General features: G+C 39.3%; 1 protein-coding gene across 12 annotated transcripts in view; it reads right to left on the minus strand.

Moving 5' to 3' along the window:
- cbfa2t3 (CBFA2/RUNX1 partner transcriptional co-repressor 3) overlaps positions 1 to 24,082 on the minus strand; it is an 86,942-nt gene that overhangs the window by 34,206 nt on the left and 28,654 nt on the right. For 6 of the 12 annotated variants that reach the window (XR_015496291.1, XR_015496290.1, XM_087261950.1 and 3 more), the window contains exon 1: positions 16,953 to 17,845. The exons of the other annotated variants lie outside the window; for them this stretch is intronic. The gene's annotated coding sequence lies outside the window, so the exon portion shown is untranslated. Of the gene's footprint in view, positions 1 to 16,952; positions 17,846 to 24,082 lie in introns of those variants that run through there. 12 annotated transcript variants of the gene reach the window in all.

Consider the following 24,082-nt stretch of genomic DNA (forward strand, 5'->3'; position numbering starts at 1 on the left):
GAGGGTTAAACAAGTAACACAATGGCTGCATCCGAAACCGAAACCAGGATAGTGCTCCTTCTCATACTTCAGCCTCCACATCAAAGCTCCTGAAAGCAAAGAAGGTCTAAACAAAGATTAGCACCAGACATGAACATTATTGAGCATATCTGGGGTAAGATGAAAGAGGAGGCACTGAAGATGAATCCAATAAATCTTGATGAACTGCAAAAATGCTTTCTTTGCCGTCCCTAATGACTTTTTTAATAAGTTATTTGAGTCATTGCAGAGATGTGTGGATGCAGTCCTTCAAGCTCATGGGAGTCATACATGATATTAACTCTTTTTGCACTGCACCATGACTTTATATTCTATACTGTACTTTAATTATTTTGTCTGAGCCTTACTGTCCTAATTAAATAATTAAAAATCAAGACTTGATCATATTTTATTTTTGTAAAATAAGCGCAATCTAGAGGCCGTTGCCTTTCGTATAAGTCACTGCTGATACCAAATGGTCAACAAAAAGATATTATTTGTTGTTTCTAAAAATTGGAAAGGTGATAAGACTTTTCTCAGGTATACATATATAGATCCCCTTTATAGACCCTTTTGATAGTATTATGTATTTGCAGGAATTTTATTTCTATAAAGGAACATCCTCTTAAAATGAACCCCCACTCCTCCCACCCCCTACATTCCTCCATCTGGAACAATCTGGTATCAACAAAATGTTTCTCTCAATTCCACTTGCTTTGAAAGTCTCCTTTTTTATTTCTTTTTTTTTTTTGTATGGAAATTAAACTTCCTTCTGGTGGATCCCTGGATGTGGAACAATAACTTATCAGAAGAGACCGCTGTGTTAGATTAAGGTCTTCGTAAGAGACTGGAGCCGCAAAGAAATTCAGCTGAAACCCATTTCAAGAATGACAGGATAGTCCAGCGCTCTGCTTCTGTTTCCGCGAGATAACGGCTGCTTTAATTTGTGCAAATACGCTACATCGTACGTCTCCCAGCTGCAATCCAGCCCAGAGCCCCTTCTCAATACTTTAACATCATGGTGAGAAGAATTGCATGTGTGTGTGTGAGGGCTTAATAACTGAACTTCATCTGTAGTTACCACTCAGAACTCTTGTGATAACTAACTGGCTGAGGGCGAGAGAGGAAGTGAAGAACTAGCTTTATCACAGACAGGAGTGGTGATATGAACTTCCACACTGTTTGATTAATAAACCCCTCTACCAGCAGGGATTACTCCAGCTGGTGCCCTGTCTCTTAGCCATACTTCTGCTGCCAACTTATCCTTTTATCCTCCTCTCTTCCTCTCCTTCAAATTTAGCGAGAGTTTGCTTATCATCCAAACAAAACAAGCCAACGAACGCATAGCGGGAGCCATTTCTCCAAGAGGTTTACAGTGTCCTCTATTTGATCAGATCAGATCTGTTTTTCATTACAGAGAAACGAGGATCCAGCGGTCTTGCAACATCAGCCTGAGCAGTTTCTCATTTCTTTAGGAAGCGTGTGTCATTTGCGCTCTCGGATTGCAAGCTTTTACCCATCTTTACTTTTTATCTGTTTGATAGGAGACATTGCACATCTCTTAGCATTAATTAAAGATATAAAAGGCACCTAACAGCAAATAATCAAAATCTGTGAACACACTTTTGGAGATTTTCAATTTTAAGAAAAAACATCTCATAAAACTAGTCAGAAAAAAGTCAGACAGTCTCTTCCTGAGTGGAATGATTCTCTCCAGGATCAGCTGCAATGTATAGAGTGTACTTAAAAGTTTAGTTCACCCAAAAAATGTATTATGTTGTTAATTACTCACCCTAATGTCATTCCAAACTGCTAAATGTTTGATTCATTTTCGAATACAAATTAAGATATTTTAAATTAAAGGGCATTTACTTTACCCCTTTTACAAGGTGTAAGATAAGCCTTTGGTGCATCCAAAATGTGTCTGTAAAGTTTCAGCTCATAATACCCATCAGATTATTTATTATAACCAACAGAATCTGCTTTTTTTGATGTCTGACTACAGTGTAGCTGTTTGTGTAGCCTGTGGCTTTAAATGCAAATGAGCTGCTTCTCCCTGCCTACCGCTCCCACATGAACATTTGCTTCTCCTGCGTTATGTCAGATAAACAGCAGTCAGTGACAGAGACAGACATGGAAGAAGCTGAAATACAGCTCATTAGTCAAAAACACCAAGTAAGTTTATTTGATTTACTTGTGGTGATTATTCAAGCCTTTCTGAAATGATGAGTCACACACAAATGCACACAAATGCCATTCCTGCTACAAATTTTTCTTTGCAAAAAATTCGCCTGTCAATCAATTTGGTGGGAGAGAAACCGCACTCCTACGTCACATTGCGGTGGGTCTCAAAATCCCTAGAATTTGGGTGCTATTTTAATGTCAGAAAATAAAAAAGACTTTGTGTTTATATCCCTCCAATATGACAGTGGACACACCATACCTACACACAGTTCTGTCCAAACAGCTTACTAAAGTTGATTTTCATCTTACGTGCCCTTTAAATCCAGGAGATACAATCTACATCCTTCATAGACAGCAATTTTGCACATTTGTTCCAATGTCCAAAACTAAAATAAAAATCGCCAAAAAACATCTTTAAAACAGATCATATGCTTTTAGTGATTGAATCGAAATATTATCAGGCTACAATAATACATTTGTGTGCATATAAAACCAAAATCAACTTTATTTAACAGTTTGTGGTATACTTTAGTACACAGTGTGAACATGCACCCTATACTGACACTGAGGAGAAGAAACTGGTAAACAAAGTCATATTTTTTGTTTTATGTGTGCACAAATGTATATCGCTTGATAATATTGGGTAACACTATTTTGATAGTCAATTTGAGTTTGATTAGTAGACTATCTGCTTATATCTGTTGATACTGCTACTAAACAGATGTTTAACTATAAGAAACTTTGCAATTACATTTCAATTTACATTAACCCGACCCCAACCTAACAGTATACCTAATCTAATGATAATTAGTTGGCGTGTAGATGCAATGTAACTTAAATTCAACAAACGCACCATCAAAATAAAGTTTGATATTTGTAAATTTTTAAACACATGAACTGTTTTGACAATGTTTTTTGACCATTGTGGTGTCACATCCGTCTGTGACCACCTGAGGGCGCTGTAGCGCTCTAGGACTTGTAGGCGCTACAGTGCCCCAGGGAAAAAACTACATTCTCATACATCCCACGCGCATACACCGGAACACTTACACTGATCCGTCATCTCATCTGTTTTGTGTTACCGTTGATTATCTGGACTATATATTCTACCATTCCACCTATGTTTGATCGCGTCGTTGTCTACCTTGTCTGTCTTGTTCCCAGTCCTGCAGTAAGTTTGAGATTCTTAGTTGTTTGTTCCTGATCATGTTTTTGTATTTCTGCTTAGTCTAGTTTTTCGAGTTTTGTTTCATGAGCCTTGTCTCTGTTTTAGTTTCTGATTTTGTGGTTTATTTGTACTTTGAACGCCTTGTTTTATGTTTTTTGCACTGTAAATAAATCTGCACTTGAATCCGCAATCTTTTGTTCCTGTTTTGATATTGTTTTGATCACGCTAAACGTGACAGAACGACGCAATCACAAATGGATTCAGCGGATAGCCTTATAGTGCGTATAAAACAAGGTAATCGCTCAATTGAGCGATATATCAAGGAGTTTTTGGAGCTAGCCCCGAAGAGCTCTCATAGTGACTTATTGCTTATGATGTTTTTCCGGGGAGGACTTTTGGATCCAGTCCGTTCCCAAATGCCACCGTACGAGGAGGACTGGAACCTGTATCGGTTCATTGAGGCAGCCTTATTGATCTCTGGCTCCCCTCTCTCTGTTGCCCTGAAAGAGGAGAACCCTCAGGAGGGAGGCCTGAGTGAAGGGCAACAGAGAGGGATATTTTCGGGGCCAGCTGATTTGTCTAAGGGAAGGAGGAGAGAGGCTGGACTGGAGTTGCGGGCTTATCCGCGTCGGGCTGTTCGGAGACCACCCTTTTCGGAGCCTCTGGAGAGCCTGCTAGAACTGTGTGGAACGCCAGTGTCGGCTCCAGCCCCAGAATGCCCGCCAGTGTCGGCTCCAGCTCCAGAGCAAGATCCCTCTCCTGATCACAACACTCTCCCTTCTCAAACCACCAGACGAAGGAGGCACAGGAAGAGGACTGCCCATGTCCCAGAGCGCCCGCCAGTGTCGGCTCCAGCCCCAGAGCGCCCGCCAGTGTCGGCTCCAGCCCCAGAGCGCCCGCCAGTGTCGGCTCCAGCCCCAGAGCGCCCGCCAGTGTCGGCTCCAGCCCCAGAGCGCCCGCCAGTGTCGGCTCCAGCCCCAGAGCGCCCGCCAGTGTCGGCTCCAGCCCCAGAGCGCCCGCCAGTGTCGGCTCCAGCCCCAGAGCGCCCGCCAGTGTCGGCTCCAGCCCCAGAGCGCCCGCCAGTGTCGGCTCCAGCCCCAGAGCGCCCGCCAGTGTCGGCTCCAGCCCCATAGCGCAGTCCAATGCCAGTTCCAGTCTGGCTTCTGGCCTTGTCGGCGCCACCCAGGCTCCTCGCCCTGCCGGCGCCACCCAGGCTCCTCGCCCTGCCGGCGTCACCCAGGCTCCTCGCCCTGCCGGCGCCACCCAGGCTCCTCGCCCTGCCGGCGCCACCCAGGCTCCTCGCCCTGCCGGCGCCACCCAGGCTCCTCGCCCTGTCGGCTCCAGCCCCAGAGCGCAGTTCAATGCCGGTTCCAGTCCGGCTCCTGGCTTTACCGGCGCCACTCAAGCTTCTCGCCCTGCCGGCGCCACCCAGGCTCCTCGCCCTGCCGGCACCACCCAGACGTCTTGCCCTGCCGGCCCCAACCCGGCTCCTCGCCCTGCCGGTCCCAGCCCGGCTCCTGGCATTACCAACGCCATCCAGACGTCTTGCCCTGCCGGCACCTCCCAGACGTCTTGCCTTGCCGGTCCCAGTCCGGCTCCATGCCCTGCCGGCTCCAGTCCAGCTGCCTCCAGTCCCGCCGGCTCCAGTCCAGCTGCCTCCTGTCCCGCCGGCTCCAGTCCAGCTGCCTCCTGTCCCGCCGGCTCCAGCCCAGCTGCCTCCTGTCCCGCCGGCTCCAGTCCAGCTGCCTCCTGTCCCGCCGGCTCCAGTCCAGCTGCCTCCTGTCCCGCCGGCTCCAGTCCAGCTGCCTCCTGTCCCGCCGGCTCCAGTCCAGCTGCCTCCAGTCCCGCCGGCTCCAGTCCAGCTGCCTCCAGTCCCGCCGGCTCCAGTCCAGCTGCCTCCAGTCCCGCCGGCTCCAGTCCAGCTGCCTCCAGTCCCGCCGGCTCCTGCCCAGCTGCTTCCAGTCCCGCCGGCTCCTGCCCAGCTGCCTCCAGCCTCGCCGGCTCCTGCCCAGCTGCCTCCAGTCCCGCCGGCTCCTGCCCAGCTGCCTCCAGTTCCGCCTGCTCCAGTCCAGTTGCCTCTCCAGCCGGCTCTCCTAAAACCCCCTGCCTTGTGTCTCCTGCGGGATCATCCATGGGTCATCCCTCCCGACCCTCCCTGGTGGTCCTTTCCACTACTTGGGACAGATTCACCGGCCGCACCCTGGCTTCCTGCTGGGGTGCCTGACCCACTGCCTGACCCTGATCTGGCCCTCCCATCCCTCCCTTTGTTCCTGCTCCGCTCCGCCCCCCCTCTTGGAACCAGTCTGGGAGCGTCTGGAAGCCGCTCTTTAGAGGGGGGGTAATGTCACATCCGTCTGTGACCACCTGAGGGCGCTGTAGCGCTCTAGGACTTGTAGGCGCTACAGTGCCCCAGGGAAAAAACTACATTCTCATACATCCCACGCGCATACACCGGAACACTTACACTGATCCGTCATCTCATCTGTTTTGTGTTACCGTTGATTATCTGGACTATATATTCTACCATTCCACCTATGTTTGATCGCGTCGTTGTCTACCTTGTCTGTCTTGTTCCCAGTCCTGCAGTAAGTTTGAGATTCTTAGTTGTTTGTTCCTGATCATGTTTTTGTATTTCTGCTTAGTCTAGTTTTTCGAGTTTTGTTTCATGAGCCTTGTCTCTGTTTTAGTTTCTGATTTTGTGGTTTATTTGTACTTTGAACGCCTTGTTTTATGTTTTTTGCACTGTAAATAAATCTGCACTTGAATCCGCAATCTTTTGTTCCTGTTTTGATATTGTTTTGATCACGCTAAACGTGACATGTGGGAACTCTATGATTTCATCCAACTTATCTTAATTTGTGTCCTTACTGTGGGGTTTGGAATAGGGCTGCACAATATATCATTTTAGCATTAATATCACAATGTGCGTATACGTAATAGTCACATCTAGCATCGATATCACAATGTGCATATTTGTAATAGTCACATCGTAACGATATGCAATGTTATGTCTGGATTATAGCTGACCAGGAGCCACAGAATTGTATTTAATCAATGAATTTATACAATTTATGCAACAACAAACAATAAATAAACAATTTTTTTTGTTTACTTAAGAGTTTTTGTCTTGTATCTAGTCCAGATATCCACATTTTAAAGTGCAAACAAGATTATTAACCTCACCCCACTAGAAGAATTTTATTTTAGATTTTTATTTTAAAACAAACAATGTTTTTATTTGATCTAAGAACTGTGTTGATCTATTTGGACTAGAATTGAAACAAAGCAAAGTATGAAAAGCATTTTTTGCATTGTGATTATTCAATTTCTGTACTTGAATACTGTTAAAAAAAAAATGAAATAGTGCTAATCAAACTATCTTGTGAACTGTACTATTATCGCAATATTTATCGTAGAAAAACAAAATATCGCAATAGCAGATTTTTCCAGTAACATGCAGCTCTAGTTTGGAATGACATGAGTGTGAGTACTTAATAGTGGAATTTACATTTTTGGATGAACTATGCATTTATTGCTAATGTTTAAAAGTCTATCTGCCTAACAACACCTGGTCAGAACACATGGGAAAGGGATAGAGCGAGTGGATTCGAGAGTGATGTGGTTTTTTCTAGGAGTGAACTCCCAGTTCCTACAATGTGGCGTAAATGTGTTTTCTGTTACCCCAGATGTTTGGAAGCCGGCCGGCTCCTCTGCTCTCTGACATTCTCCTTCTCCCGAGAGAGGCCGCCATGTCATAGTAATGTCAAACACATGTGCTCACCACACCGTCACCATCTTTCCCACTGTTTGGAGGAATAAACAGGGCTGAAACCATAGCGATTGCCCCCTTGCCCATCCCTGCTGCTCCCTCTCGCTGGCACTCCCACTGGGAGCCCGGGGTTGCCATGGTATGACAATCGGATGGGACAATTTAGTATAACAGTGGGATTTATACAGCCTTCCCCTTTAAAGGGGTTAGTTCACCCAAAAATTAAAGTTCTGTTATAAATTATTCACCCTCATTTCGTTCCAATTCCATCTTCCAGTCCAGAAAAGGAAATAAAAACATTCCATGTGACTTCAGTGGTTAAACTGTAATCATATGAAGTTCCAAGAACACTTTTGTGTGGCAATAAAACTATAAAATCACCCAACGTCTTCTGTATCAGATTAGGGTGCACGTTTACTACAGGCAATATGACACTCGCGTGCTTTGCTGCTGACTCTTAATGACCCGTTTCCACTTAGTGGTACGGTACGGTGCAGTTGGGTATGCTTTTATGGCCGTTTGCACTGTCAAAAGGTACCAAAATGTGACCTGTACCTACCACTTTTTCAGTACCCTCTTGTAAAGGTACCTAGCATGACAAAAGGGTACCAAAAGGCAAAGCTAGACATGCAGCTGAACGCTATTGGTTTACAGAGAAACATCACTCGCACGTACACAAGCAGGAAAATGAAAACAAAGGAAGTGACATTTATAAAGACACAGCTGAGACATTACACTGAAATAATATATACATATAATAACAGGCCATGGTCGACTTAAGCTTAAATAAACCTTGTCAATGCAAAAAAGAACAAAAGCCTAGAAGACCAAAAAGACTGTGTCCTGTTTTTGTTCTATGAGGCTGTCTAAAAGCACGAGAAGTTTCACCTTCTCCAGAGAGCTTGCATGCACTCGCTGCGCATCTTTATTTGAAATAACAAACTTTTTGAGTTGATGATAATAACGTGCATGTGATTATTGATGTGCTTCTGACATCCGAACCTTTGAGAGGCGGACAAACGCGAGAGTGAAATGCCAAAAATCAAAGGAGAAGCCAGAACAATCGAAGGAGCAAATGATTTATTCAGCAACCTAAAACATGAACAAACTGCCATGTTTAACTATTATCATCGCCTTTTGGACTATTATGAACCCGTAATTACGGAATTGCTTTCTAACAAGAGGTCACATGTGCTGGTGAAGATTAAAGACACAAATGAGAGGTTTGCTCTGACTGTGAGCTATGTTGCGTGTCGTTTTGTGTGCTGTGTGTACTCTTTTGTAATTAATAACATATCGAAGACTGTAATGCTGTGTTCAGATCAGACGCAGCAATCGCGGATAAATTGCGCTACTCGCACGTAAATAAATGCGTGAACATTTTGAGTTTATTTGCTTCATTCGAGTGTCAAATCCAATTCATTTGCGCGTCAAATTCATTTCACAACAGACAGAGATTCGGTGATGGGCAGGGCTTCTGTCTGCCAGGTGACTCTAGCTTCATTGCCAAATGGCTAACATAGATTTTATTCAGGAAATAGCTGTGTTTATGTGCTTTATGAAGGATGAAAACAGCCTAAATTCGTTTAGAGCTTTGTCTGAGTCTACTAGATTCTATCAGAGGTGCACCCAGCTCTTTGAGCTCATAAACTCTTTCAGAAACTTAACCTGGATGATGGAAGCTTTCAGCGGTGCTTCTGACTGAGCCAAGCCCAGTTTGATCAACTGTTGACACCAACAACAGGTGCTACATCTTACTCACGCCCCCACAAGAGCAAGCTCCTGATTGGTTAACGCGGAGCAAATGTCCACTGAAGATCAGATTATCCAATTTGAGCGATTTGCGCGATAAGCATGCTAAGTTCGTCAATCACACAAAGCACTTAACCACGCACCGCTTCATTCGTACAAATTACGTCATTTGCACAAATCGCATCATTCGAGCGAATTGCGTTATTCGTGCAGCATCATTCGTGCATATTGCGCCACAGTATGTTTATTTGCGTCTTTTGTTGCACTTATTTATTTTATGTAATCACAGACGTTACAGTAGGCTATTTCGCAGTGTCATTAATCTGCAAATTTAATCAAATCATGTTCAGAGGTTAGTAATGAACATTTATACACAAGTATTCATGTGTATAAAGCATCTGTTTTTTAAGAAATGCTTCTCATATGAAATGTGAACGACCCATACAGCTTTACTTTGACATTTGCTTGCATGAGAATGACATCGACTGAATCTTTCTGCAAGCCTGATAAAGGTGACCCATACTGACCTGTACCATACTGTACCACTCAGTGCAAACAAGCCATAATGGCAGTATGTCATTCTGGTCGTGAAAAAGAAGACAAAGGCGATTTATCTTTTTTGGCACACAAAAAAGTTCTTTGTTTGATTACAGTTAAACTACTGAAGTCACATGGAAATGAATTTCCGTAAATGGAGGTTAAGGGCGCTCTTGCATTTCATCTAAAATAGGCTAATTTCTGTTCTGAAGATGAACAAAAGCTCTCAGTGGACTGGAAGAACACAGCAGTGAGTAATTAATAACAGAGTTTACATTTTTTGGGTGAAGTATTGAGATTGACTTGTCCCTAAACTGGAGGTCAGTCAAATAAGACATTTGTCAGATGTTACATCTGGTCTGATCAAATCTAGGAGACAAAGGCTACATTCAGACTGAAGGCAAAAATGGTCCAACCAAATCATTTCTTACTCCTACAGGTGCTTTGGTCACTCTTGTAATATGGAAGGCAGATGTGTAGGAAGTCTGGAGAGACAGCGAGGTGTTACAGCTCATAAATGCTATGGTGACAGCTCTGTACCTCAGCTCCATAAACTACAAGAAATCCTCTGCTCTCTATCTCTTCTTCCTCTTTCTTTTCACCTGCATTCATATTTGCTGACTTCAGAGGCACATCACCTTATAAATGAACATCTAAATGCTGACTTCTGTATTGCGTGTAGCATTCTAACTTTGTAAATGTTCTTGAATGCATACGACTCAGTTCAAGACAATGACCAGTTCACTACAATATCATTTGTTAGATTTAAAAAATAATAATAATGTAAAGTAACACTTTATTTTGATGGTCCATTTGAGTATTAGTAGACTGTCTGCTTAATATCTGTTGATACTGCTCCTTAAACAGACATTTAACTGACTACAAGAGACTTTGCAAGTACATGTCAACTTACACTAACCATAATCCTAACCCCAACCTAACAGTCTACTTATAATCTGATGAGAATTAGTTGGCATGTAGATACAATCTAACCTATTGGTCAACAAACGGACCATCAAAATAAGGTGTAACCCAGTAAACTGTCAAACAAGAAAGTCAAATCTGAACATTGAGTCATTGATCTATTTTTGTATTGGTGACAGACTGATGTATAATGTGTTTTTATTTTATATACACTTTTTTAGGGTAAATCCAAAATACATTTCTCTCTCTCTCTCTCTCTCCTCTCTCTCTCTCTCTCTCTCTCTCTCTCTCTCTCTTAATACCTGCAACTATGTAAAGAAAGGGAATACATCCTATATTATGCTAACTCTGATATTCATTTGCTCACACCAGGACATAAGTGCTTTCTCTGGCAACTAATGAAGATAATTGACCAATGAGCTCTCCTAGACATTGACAAATAAACAAAATAGGTTCGAAACACCTCCTTTCTGTAGCCTGCGGTCCTCCCCACCTGCTCTGGACTCATGTGACTGGACAATTGCATTAATGTTTTCTAGGAATGACGGTCTGTGTGTTATCTGACAACTCTCACTAGATACTATAATACCTATAGATGGAAGAAAGTTTACTGTTTAAAACAGCATTATACAAATATTAACAGGCATTTACTGTATGTTTATGTTTATACTACAAGAAAAGTCTTAAAAAGGAGTCTAAATGTACAAAAATGATCTGTTTCAATTTTAATATGTCCATTAACACAATATACAAGATTTTAACAATAACAATAATAAATATTTTAAAGAAGCAAAACATTTTATGTCACCAGTGCACAAGCCACTGCATGCTACAAATGATAAAAAATTTATATTTATGGTCTTTAATGACTCTACATAGTATAGTAGTGCCATTGTGGCAGTATTTAGTGTTTATTGAATTATTTTTAAGTGTGTTTTTGAGGTTCACTTTCTCAGGTTCGCATCTAATTTATTGATCTCTCCTAAGATAAATGGTTTTATTACCAATTATGCCTAAAGTTAATTTCTATATATGTTAAATTTACAATGTTTTAAAACCTGAATGTCCTCGTTTAAATAAATGATTCATAGAAGAATAAATGTTTATTTGTTTATTAATTATTATAGCCGATACAATGATTTAAAGTGGTTCAATTAAGTCAATATTTAAGTTTAATATGCTTACTTAGAGTTTACTTACAGCTGAGCACCTTCTCCCATCAAGCTTGTTTTTTATGAATCCCAACTTTTGCATGGGAAGTGGAAGTTTTGCGTTTCCATCCCTATTTTGTTTGTACATCACATTTATAATTAAGAATTGATTCCTTTGGTTTAAGAAAATATTCCAATATGATGCAAAAAGAATTGAGAAAGTATAAAATTTTAACATTCTGTCAAAATAGGTTATTATGCACACAACAGCATTTCAAGTGGAGTGCTGCCTTGTGCCTTTATCCACAGTAGGCATGGGTATAAGATTCTGACGGTATGATAACCTTGGAAAAAAGTATCACGGTTTCACAGTGTTATGATTGCTGCTCTAAATTGTATTCTTTTTATATGTCTGGGAAAAAAACAGCAACTTTCCACCCTCTTTGAACACAATATATTTTATTTCAAGAAACATTTAAAGTATTTTTGACCAGTAAACATGTCAGGCTAAATAATTAAAACAAATGATTGACTTCTGCTGTCTTCATTAGTTTTAAAAACAAGGCATCTTTAAAGATATTTCTTTTAATTTAGATATAAGTAAGCCACTGCACTATTAAGGTCCAAGGCATGCTTGGATGTTGGTGTATAAGTGATTTGTTTTTCCAATGTTTGCTGAATCATGGCCTGACCAGTAGCTTTTGATTTGACGGGTGCCTTTCTGCTAGAGATACTGTTGCCCTAAAAAACGAAATTAAGTACTTGTAAAAAACACAAATACCATAAGAACAGTTTAACAGAAAATTTTAGCCTGACTTTTACAATTTTTTTTATTTGTTACATTTACAAACGGTTGTTAAACTCATTGTTCTGTCGACTTGTCCAACCTTGTCAGATTGTCCTACCTCCCATTCAAAAAGTAGGTAGCACAATTTGATGATGCAATATGCTACCTATCAGATTTTGCAACCAGTGTAAATTTTACTGTGGAGTATTGTGATATGAAGCTGTAATATCACCTTAATACCATTTAAATACAGTGTCAGTAGCATAATTTGATGGGTAGGATAAAGTGTCAGGACACCAGTTATCGTCCCATGCCTAATGTGCAGGTGACAACCACCAGTCTACCTGGCCGATCAGGTGCCTGTGCTTACTGATCAGTGGCTGACCCACCCCCTAGTTCCCTCATTCTCTCTCCTTCCCTCCCCCTGCTGCTTTGCCGGCCGTCTGCCTGCACCCGTCTCCCGCCCACCGCCATCTGCTCCTCTCGTTAATTACGAGACGGCAAACTTCACCTGCACCCGCACTCAAATTACAATAATTACCTCCAGCGCACACCATGTCCCTGCTCCCATTGCAGAGCACTTCCACAAGGACACACTCTCCCAACCTGGAAGCGTTCTCCTAGATAATAGCAAAATCTAACGTATATGCCACGACCACCAAAAGATGACACCCTCCACATGGCAAACTCTAACTGCATCATGTAAGTGTGAGCACTGGTGAATTCTCACTGCAGATCAGTGCTGGGTGTTGAACTGACAGTTTGCATTACACCTTTTTTTTTGTGAGTCTAAATCATCAAGTTTAATTTTAAAATATCTTATTTGATTAAGAATTGGTGGCCGTGGACCTGGATCTCATGATGCATGGGTATATTTCTACATTGATATGCAACAAAAATACACTAAAATACATAATATGAGTCAAAATTATAGATTTTTTCCCTTTTATAATAAAAATCATTAGAATATTAAGATTTTTTACCATTCAATGTTAAGATTTTAATAAATAGGCTGGCAACATGATGGCTCAGTGGTTAGCACTGTCATTTCACAGCAAGAAGGTTACTGGTTTGAGTCCCCGCTGGCAAACAGTGTGGAGCTTGCATGTTCTTCCCATGTTCATGTGGGTTTCCTCTGGGTTAATTGAACAAACTAAATTGGCCTCAGTGTATGAGTGTGTTTGGATGTTTTCCAGTTCTGGGTTACAGCTGGAAGGGCAACCGCTGTGTAAAAAATATGATATCAGAAAGGCTAATGTATGTGTAAAATGTTTTAATTATATATATATATATATATATATATATATATATATATATATATATATATATATATATATATATATAATTAACCCCCTAAACAATTCACCAATAATCATGTACTCACCCTCCTCTTGTTCTAAACCAGTTTGATTTTCATTCACAAAGTAAGCTATTTGGGCGACACGGTGGTACAGTGGGTAGCGATGTTGCCTCACAGCAAGAAGGTCGCTGGTTTGAGCCTCGTCAGGGTCAGTTGGCGTTTCTATGTGGAGATTGCATGTTCTCCCCGCATTCGTGTGGGTTTTCTCCGGGTGCTCCGGTTTCCCCTACAGTTCAATGACATGCGCTATAAGTCAATAAGCAAAATGTGTGTGAATGAGAGTGTATGGGTGTTTCCCAGTGATGGGTTGCAGCTGGAAGTGCATTTGCTGTGTAAAACATATGCTGGACAAGTTGGCGGTTCATTCCGCTGTGGCAACCCCTGATTATTCTGAACGAATGAAGGAAGATATTTCAAAGAAAGTTGGAAATAGATTCAAAGTAAAGCCTGCAGAGTTAGTTTGGATGTACTATGGATATCAATTGGTGCCTTTTATTTTAAACATTCTTCAAAATATCTTCTTTTTATAATCAACAGAAAAAAAACCAAAGAAATATTAATTTGTTTACTTGAAAACACTGGCATTATTTACTTACTCTTGACTTGGAGTCAAATTGTTGACCATAAAAGAAGATAGTTTGAAGAATGTTGTAAATCTGTAACCATTATCATCCATAGTATTTATTTTTCCTATTATAGATGTCAATGGGTACAGGTTTCCAACATTCTTTAAAAAAATATATTTTCTTTTTGTGTTCAACAGAATATTCATTCATTAATTTTCCATCAGTTTAGCCCCCTTATTCATCAGGGGTCGCCATAGCGGGATGAACCACCAACTCGTCCGGCATATGTTTACACTGCGGATGCCCTTCTAGCCGCAACCCAGTACTGGTAAACACCCAAACACTCTCGCATTAACACACATACGCTATATGGTCGGTTTAGTCCATTCAATTCATTTATAGTGCATGTCTTTGGACTGTAGGAGAAACTGGAGCACCTGAAGGAAACCCGACAGGGGGAGAACATGCAAACTCCACACAGAAATGCAAACTGGCCCAGTCGGGAAGCGAACCATTAACCTTCTTGCTGTGAGATGACCGTGCTAACCACTGAGCCACCATGCCACCCAGAATGTTGGAAACAAATCAAAGTATATTTGGATCAACTATGCATGACAATGGCTACCCTTTATTTTGAACATTCTTCAAAATATCTTATTTTGTAATCAACAAAAAAGAAAACTCAACAGAAATAAAAGAAACACTAAAGTGATTGTTTACTTAAAAATGACATGTTATGGTCTGCCATCATTTATTCACTCTTTACTTAGAGTTTTTATTCTGTTGAATACAAAAGAAGATAGTTTGAAGAATGTTGGAAACCTATAACCATTAACTTCCATAATATCAATTCTCTTAGACAATTAATTATTCAAAGATCGCGACAGTGGAATAACCCACCAACTTATCCAGCATATGTTTTACGCAGCAGATGCCCTTCCAGCCACAAACCAAAACTGGGAAACACCCAAACATGTTTCAAACACCCTTAAAAAAACTATTTTCTTTTGTGCTCAGCCAAATAAAGAAACTCAAACTGGTTTGAATCAAGTCAAAGATGAGTAAATGATTCATTTTTTTGGGTGAACCATCCCTTCAAGTTCAAATAGTGACCCTTATCATCACAGAAGCTACAAAACCCATGACAGAAGTTCTCTATATCAACAACACACCACCAAATGAAAGCTGCGTCTCCTCGGAGCCATCTGTCTTAACTGACTCTCCTATATAAGTCTGCTAAAGATGGCATGAAAGCAAATTGAATAATCGCTCCAAAAGATTAATGAACGTCTTTCTCTTAGTGAAGGTGCTTTAGTGCTTCCAGCAGTGATATTTGCCTGTAAAAGCTATCAGGACTATTTGGTGGTAATGTTTAAAGATAGTTTGTGGCCACATTGCGGTTTCACCTTTAGACATTTAGCTGTTGGGAGAACTATTACCATCTGTTCATTCATAATTCAGCTGATCTTTACTGGGGTCAATTGAAGAGTAAAGTGGTGGTTTGGGCAGTAACATCAACGCATGGTGCTGACTGGGCTGGACTGAAGGACAGTTAAGACAAGTGATATTGCAATAGAGCATATTGTGGTTTCATCCATCAGTGTGCTGGCACGGTTGCAGTGAACCATTCATCATAATGCAGCAGATCATATCTTAATTTTTGTGCTCATATAGACTAATCATTTTTAGATGAACAGGTGCAGAGATTGCCAGACTGATGACTGCTATAAACTGATGCTTGTTCATGAGATTGAAGCCATCTGATGTGATTAAATATGCTGTAATTTCAGTTTGTTTCCATTTATTATATATACAGTGCTCAGCATATATGCGCACACCCCCTAAAAATCTCTCGTTTAATTTAATATTTTCTAGGAAGCTATACAATATTATATTTGTGCATATGCATTAGTTTGTTAAGAAAACAAAAATATATACAAGTTTGTCAAAAATTTGCAATTTGTAATTTACAATATTTTGCATGAATTTAAATGTATTATCTTTCCATTTCTAAAGATGTTTTGTGACTAAAATACTATGTTAATAAATATATCTGTTTAATACATTCAAATGCATCAATATATATTACTCATAATTACTGAGAAATTCATAAAAATTAATTTACTCATATATATATATATATATATATATATATATATATATACTCATATACTGAGCACTGTATAACAATGGATTATTATTATTTGATTGTAGTTAAATGTAAAAAAAACTACAGAAATTTGACTCAAGTTTAAATTTAATTTGCTATTTTCTGACAAAAGCTTGACTTGAAAGCATTTGTTGTAGTATTTTGTCATGACTTATTATAAATTATTTCTTAATATTGCTTATTAATAACATTGTAAATTCGTAACTTTAATCCATTAAACCTGATTTTTATATGACTTGCTATAAACCAGGCTTATTTGTTTGTTTAATATCTCATGTTGTAGCCCAATAAAAAGCATTAGCAAATTTAGTTCAAAACCGAAACAAATGTGAGTTTATGTTTTTTAATTATTATTTTTACGGGTAAAAACTAGCAATATAAAATGAAAGCATGTAACAAAGAGGTAGGCTATATCATTGTATCGATAATGTAATTATCGAATGCAATAAAGCAGAAGTCATGTTCTCATAGACATTTATAGAAAAGCATTTGTTTAGGAAATAGCTATTTAGGTTTTAAATATTGAACAAAGTTTTTTAAACTAGATAAATAGAGGCATATCTTACTTTTGAAGGTCGAAGTCAATCAGGTATGTTTGCAGCAAAAATTAATCCACCCGAAAATTAAGAACAGGAAAAAAATGGAAAATTATAAGGACTCGTTCCTCTTTGAAAAAGACGAGAACTTTCCAAATGGATAAAAAGCAACCATATAGCTTCAGTAGGTGTATGCCGTCTTATCAAAAAGAGTCTATGAGAGAGAGTTCTGAAATCCTTTGGACTGCGCGCGATGTTGACTTTTTGTTATAGTAATAAATAATGAGGTAATTCAGTTACAAGAAATCGTAAATATATTGTACAAAAAAGCTTGAACACAGCGGAGGCTTAGTATTAAAGTATAGTGAGACTTTGGTATTGCGTTCCTTTCAGATGTCAAAATCCTCAAACGTGTTAACAAATCTCTTATTAAAATGCACTGGGCGATAAAAAGTTCGCTTCGATTTCTCAAATCACTCACACACATACACAAATCGCAAAGTCTTCCAGTTCATAACTCGCGCTCTTAATGGTTTTATATCGTATTCCACAGTATATGTCCGTGATGATCCCTCCTATAAGATAGAAGATGTTTTAATCTTGCCACTGATGCTCCATTTCCCCCAAGCAGAAGTGTGTCGTGTAAATCCCGAAGTCCTCGTCCACAGAAATGACTGAGATTTGGGAGTGTTTCAGAGATCTTTCCGTTAATACTCCAACTGTTCGTCGCGAACTCCCTCCACAATGCGCACGAAAAGACGGTCCGTTAAAAACATCATTCGTGTCCCAGCTAACTGATGTTACACACACTGCGTTGTTTCGCTCTGCACCATCTCGCGTTAGGGTTTATTTTTGTTGTTGTCAGTGGTTGGAAGCTGGTGTGTTGTCTAATGACCCTTCTGTCTGCGTTTAAAACACCATCTGGAGAGGAGAAGCGTTCTCCTGCGCTTCTAACCTCTCTCTCTCTCTCTCTCTCTCTCTCTCTCTCTCTCTCTCTCTCTCTCTCTCTCTCTCTCTCTCTCTCTCTCTCTCTCTCGCTGTCTTTCTCTCTGACAGCTTCTCAGACCCACAAGCTGACAGCCTGCCTCCCTTGTGCTGTATAACCCCCTCTGATATTGACGATTCCTAATATAATTCATATCACATTTTTAATAGACTTGCTATTAACATAATTAGGATGTGCCCACAATTTTCTGCAATTCTTAGGGGATCATAAGCACTGTCCCTGTCTCTGATAAAAATGTCAGATTGATTCTCCTGAGAGCAGTATTGATGGTCCTTCCACAGCGCCGGGTTTTAGTGCGCATTTGGTGCACGCGCCGCTAGGGGCCGCTGTTTCCCCATATCAGTCGGCGAGCGCCACTGAAGCGCTCAAACGCTCACATTCATCAGGCAATTGACAGCCAGGCAGCTGGTGCCCGAAGCCCGTTCGAGGGCATTCAAATCAGATGGGAGATATGATGTTTTTGTAACATAGTTACAAACTGAGCATTTCATTTTCCAGGAGGATCATGTGCTACATTTAAACATTCTGTCTAAATATGGACTGTTGATGGATGGTCCTACTTTCAGTAATTTATACAACTGTCAGCCGCTTGTCATAGCCAACACAGTATCAGCTGTGTTTCTGAGGTAAAACAATATGCAAAAAACTTGTACTGTATAAGGCATTCAATGTGGTTTAAAATATACTTTACGCCTGTAGGGTCCAGCCAGTTGGTCCAATGACGGTATCCAATGGTGGATGAAGGTTCACTGCATGTTCGGTCTTTCCAGTGCACAATGTTGATTTATATTAAACTTAACTCATATCTGACTCCAATTTTAGTATGAGATGGTTTAGAATATTAATATGTTTATCCTCGTTTTATCTGACTCCAATTATAAAACATTGATAAGATTATTTTGTTTCCTTTCACATTATTTTAGATTATGATTGAATATTCTTTTGATTTGTTATTATACCTTATTTTCATTTACTCAGATTCCGATAGCATCTCGAGTCTTGCACCGGCCGGGTATACAATCTCTTACTACAAGCTTGTCAGTCTTGGTCATTAAACAGAGGCGATTAACCACTCTCCTAAAAAGGCAGAACACTACTTACTCAATTTAGGAGATTTTTATGTGGTCCCCATGGATCTGTTATCTACTTAATCAAGACAAAGTATTTTAATAATAATCGCGCAGGATTATACTATTGTAGATGAAGGCCTAAATATCCACATTTAAAGTAGTTTCAACAATATTTTGTTGTTCTAAATAGTTGGCCTTTTACAGTCCAAGTATACATGAAATAATGCCAATTTGTTAGTCGGATCTCTAACAACATTGAATAGCGTGCCACGCTGCTCCGTCTAACATGTTTTAGTCCGTTACTAACCTGTACAGTGGCTTGTAGTGCTATGGACACCAACATTTATCAGTGATAATAACACTAACTCTGTTTGAATCATTCAAAACATAACAATTTATTAGTCAGGTAAATGTATTATGCCAATTCAATCAGTCAATTCATAAACGATCAATACAAAACATCAAATTATCAAAGATAAATCCAAGATGAAAAAGATGCATTCCTGACTTTGTAATATACATAACATGGGGCAAGCCATGTTATGGGCTGATCTGGTTAGGCAGAATCGCCCTGAGTTTTTCTCAAACCTTGCCTTAAGTAATCCAAGAATTCCCTCAAGGAAGGGGGTGTGAACAAAAGGCATTCACACTTAGTGGCACACCCCTCTCAGTGGTTCAAAAGATGCCTGAAGTTATATATTTATTGTTCTGATTATGTCTATTTCTGAGAGAATGAGACCATTGTACCAATCGCACTGAGACATTTCAAATGATATCAAACATGATAATTAAAGTCAGTTTGGTTAATCTAAAACATTCAAACATTGAAATGACCATATGCGTGAGTTGGGGGATGAAGCTGAGTTTCAGCATAGCCAGATGCAAATGCAGCAGGAACTGGTTTTTCCCGCATTCCTCCCTGGTGGGTTGTGAAGTCACCAGTCTCTGTTTTCAGCTCATGTTTTGAATTGTCAAAGATATCAGAATATTTGTAATATTTCAATTCTTACACGCCTATATATAGTAGCATACGGGCATCATGGTGATGCAGTGGGTAGCATGATAGGTTCACAGCAAGAAGGTCGGTGGTTTGATGGTAGTAATGCTCCAGTTTCCCCCACAAGTCTAAAGTCATGCAGTGCAGGGGCGTAGTAACCGTGATGAGAGGGGGTTCATTTTTTGGTGGATCATTCCGCTGTGGCAACCCCTAATTAAGAAAGAGACTAAGCCAAAAAGGAAATGAATAAATAAATATAGTAGCGTATCCTGTGTGAATTGCTGTGAAATAATAATAATAATAAAAAAAAGGGTGATGCCTTACCACTTCTCTTGCAGAAAATTGAAAGCAAAACATCCCAAACATGGCTGTTAGTATCTTACAATGATGATGATGGAGTCAGAGAATACGCAGGGCTGATTGTAAAGTAGACATATTTCATAAAAAAAAGATTTTGTCCATGTCAGACAGCACCCTTTTGTAAAGACAGCTGATTTTAAAGCTTCTGACGTCTCCCTAAACTCCCTAAAAAGTTCACTGTACTTCACTTAGGCTATAGAGAGGGTGTAAGTCAATCAAGATGACACATCCCATAATCATAGCATTGAATGTAAAGCAAAATATATTTAAAAATAAACACTTGAACTTGCTAACAGTTGGCCAAATTTACTTTTTAAATGCCTTTTTTAGGCCTGTAGTCAGTGGGTGTTGGGGGGGTTTACTGACAAAGGTTCAGATTTTTACTGACAAATGGAACAGATTCCATTTTTTTAAATAATGATATATGATGTAATTAACTTGTATAAAAATATAAGTATTTTTTCATATTTATTTATTCTAAATCTTTAGGAAATGTTATTGGTACATCAAAAAGTGTGGTTATGATGACCATCTGATATAGCTAACTCAGCTAAAAATAGTGTTAAAAATGTCACTCAAATGCAGTGTTTAAATCTCGAAGTGAAGTTTCACAAACAAATTTTGAGAGGAGCATGTGAATTGATTAATGATAAAATAGCCGGGGGGTTATTAAATAAACTAGCTTTACTCACACATCATCGTTTTTGAAGAATTCTCCTATCCACCTCATCTCCTCCTTTTCGCCTTTACCAGGGGGAGCTCTCGAGAACTACCTGATCTCGTACCCCCTAACATGCTCATTGACTAGGCGGGAGCCCTGGGCTCAATTATCTCCGAGCTCAGGGTTCTCTCTCGGGACAGCATGTCAAACCTGTTATTATTATCAAGCAATATCAAAGTGTGAACTCTTGAAATGAAATAGAACATCAGTCGTATAACTGCAAAAAGGCCCTCTATTTGAGAAAAAAGAACCACCCTTTTCACCAGGCTGGCTGCTTTTAATGATATTGCATCCAACCACCAGGAAAGATTTACTTTTTAGGACATGTGATGCAAACTCAATAGTATGAATATATTTCATGCATATCTCAATTTCAGTTATATAAACTGAAAAATGTCAAATGTACTAATGTTAAACTTTTTGTTTCAGATGTCACTTAGTTTGTCACTTTGTCAACTGATATAATGCAATGGTATTCATTTTGACAATTAAGCAAGTGTCCATATATCAGGGTATATTAACATGTGCCCGAGACTTCTAATTAGGTGCTTATAAACTATAATGAATATTAATCATTCATGTTTATATCTTTGCATCCTATGGTGCACTTGAGTTGAATGGATCAGTTCTTAAATGATTCAAGGAAAGAGTGGCTTGCACCAAATATGAATATGGATAAGAGATGGCATTTCCACAGACATTTTCAGCTGTATTTGAACATGAATATGACTTTTTTCGCGTGGTTTTTGGGCAGAATATTCAATGCAGAATAAATTCCTCCTACTGAGGTATTGGCGGAAAAGCTCTAGTAAATACAGCTGCTGCTAAAAAAAAATGACAGACTTCTCTCCAACCCCCCTTCCTCCATTTTGTTCAGTTGATTCACGCATTTTTTTGACTGTTTAACCATCAGCGCACCTGCTAGCCATTCACTGGCTTTGTGACTCAGTTTTAGGGGAAGGATCTGATGGTGTCACTGCAGGTGAGCTGATGAGAAGCGCACATCTGCCTTTCTTCCCCCACCCCTTACAAATGAAGGGATGTAAAGACACGTAAACAAACAGTTAGTGCTCTGCTGTTGGAGAAAGCGCCGCTGGTGTAAAGTACACAGAGACAGCTGCCCCATTTCTTCTTACTCCCACCCTTTCACTTGCCTCACTGGCCTTAGAAGTCATATTGATGTAAATCCATTGTTGGTTATGGTAACTTTTTTTATCTTCTTATTCGTTACTGTACAATCTTAAAATTGCTTAAACTATTATATTTTATTAAAGTGGCTAATTGGATTCGAAAAAAATAAAACTATTTAATGATGGGTGAAGTAATGAAATTTGGAATCTTTACTTGAAAATCATGTAAATACCCCCTTAGGGACACTAATTTCAAAATGATGTCAAAAACATGTCAAAAAACACCTAAAAAAGCAAATAGATTTGATTTCAATTGACTACCTTAATGTCAAAATGACATCAATTTCACATCTAACATTGTCGTCAAAAATAAGTTTAGAAGTCTCCACAACTTAATCAACCTGATATTGATGTAAATTCATTGCTGGTTATGCTTAACAGTTTTTTTAAATTCATTACCCTAAAATCTTAATATAGTTGTTTAAAGTGTCATATTTTATGAATATGGCTAATCAGATTAGCAAAAAAAAAAAAAACAATTTTAATGATGGATGAAGTAATAAATTAATTTTCTTTTTGCCTTCGTCCCTTTGACAATCTGGGGTTGCCACAGTGGAATGAACCACCAAGTTTTCCAGCACATATTTTAGGCAGAGTATGCCCTTCCAGCTGCAACCCATCCCTGCTTTAGCCTACCCAATTCACCTGTACCGCATGTCTTTGGACTGTGGGGGAAACTGGAGCACCCGGAAGAAACCCAAGCGAACGCAGGGAGAACATGCAAACTCCACACAGACATGCCAACTGACCCAGCCGAGGCTCGAACCAGCGACCTTCTTGCTGTGAGGTGACAGCACTACCTACTGCGCCACTGTGTCGCCCACTGAAGCAATTCAACTTAGAATTATTGGTAACACTTTACAATAAGGTTCATTCGTTTTATGCTTTTACTAACATGAACTAATCATGAACAACACATGTACAGCATTTATTAATCATAATTGAACATTTAATAATCCTTTATTAACATCCAAGTCCATGCTTGTTAACATTAGTTATTGCAGCATGAGTTAACATGAACTAACAATGAACTACTGTATTTTCATTAACTAATGTTAACATGAACAGATACTGTAGTAAATGTATTGTTCATTGTTTGTTCCCGTTAGTAAATGCACACTCACATTTAACAATGTAAAAAACCAGTTTAGAAGTTTTCACAACTTATAGTAATATTGATGTAAATCCGTTGCTGTTTATGGTTAACATTATATTATTATTATTATTATTATTATTATTTATTACCCTAAAATCTTAAAATTGTTTTTTTTTTTAAAGTCATATTTTATAAAAGTTGCTAATCGGATAAGAAAAAAAAATTAATGATGAGTGAAGTAATGAAATTTGGAATTATTACTTGAATATCATGTAAATATCCCAGCGGCCACATTGATTTCGAAAAAAAAAAAAAAAAACAGCCAAAAAATGCAAATTGATTTTATGTCAATTGTCAAAACTACATTAAATTCACATCTAACATTGACATTAAAAACAGTTTAGAAATCTCCACAACTGACAATCATATTGATGTAAATCCATTGCTGGTTATAGTTATGATATCAATGTTTTTTTTTTTTAATTCAGAACCTTAAAATCTTAAAATCATATTTTATTAAAGAGGCTAATTGGATTGGGAAAAAATTCAATTTGAAAGTAATGAAAGTAATGAAATTTGGTATTATTACTTGAATAGTATTCAAATATCCCAGCAGGCGCATTGATTTTAAAACAACATCGAAAACATGTCAAAAAAACACCTAAAATTAATTTGATGTCAACCCGACTACCTTGATGTCAAATGACATCAAATTCACAT

The sequence above is a fragment of the Danio rerio genome, chromosome 7, assembly GCF_052040795.2.
Source record: "Danio rerio strain M-AB ecotype USA chromosome 7, GRCz13ab, whole genome shotgun sequence".
NCBI classification, from domain to species: Eukaryota; Metazoa; Chordata; class Actinopteri; order Cypriniformes; family Danionidae; genus Danio; species Danio rerio.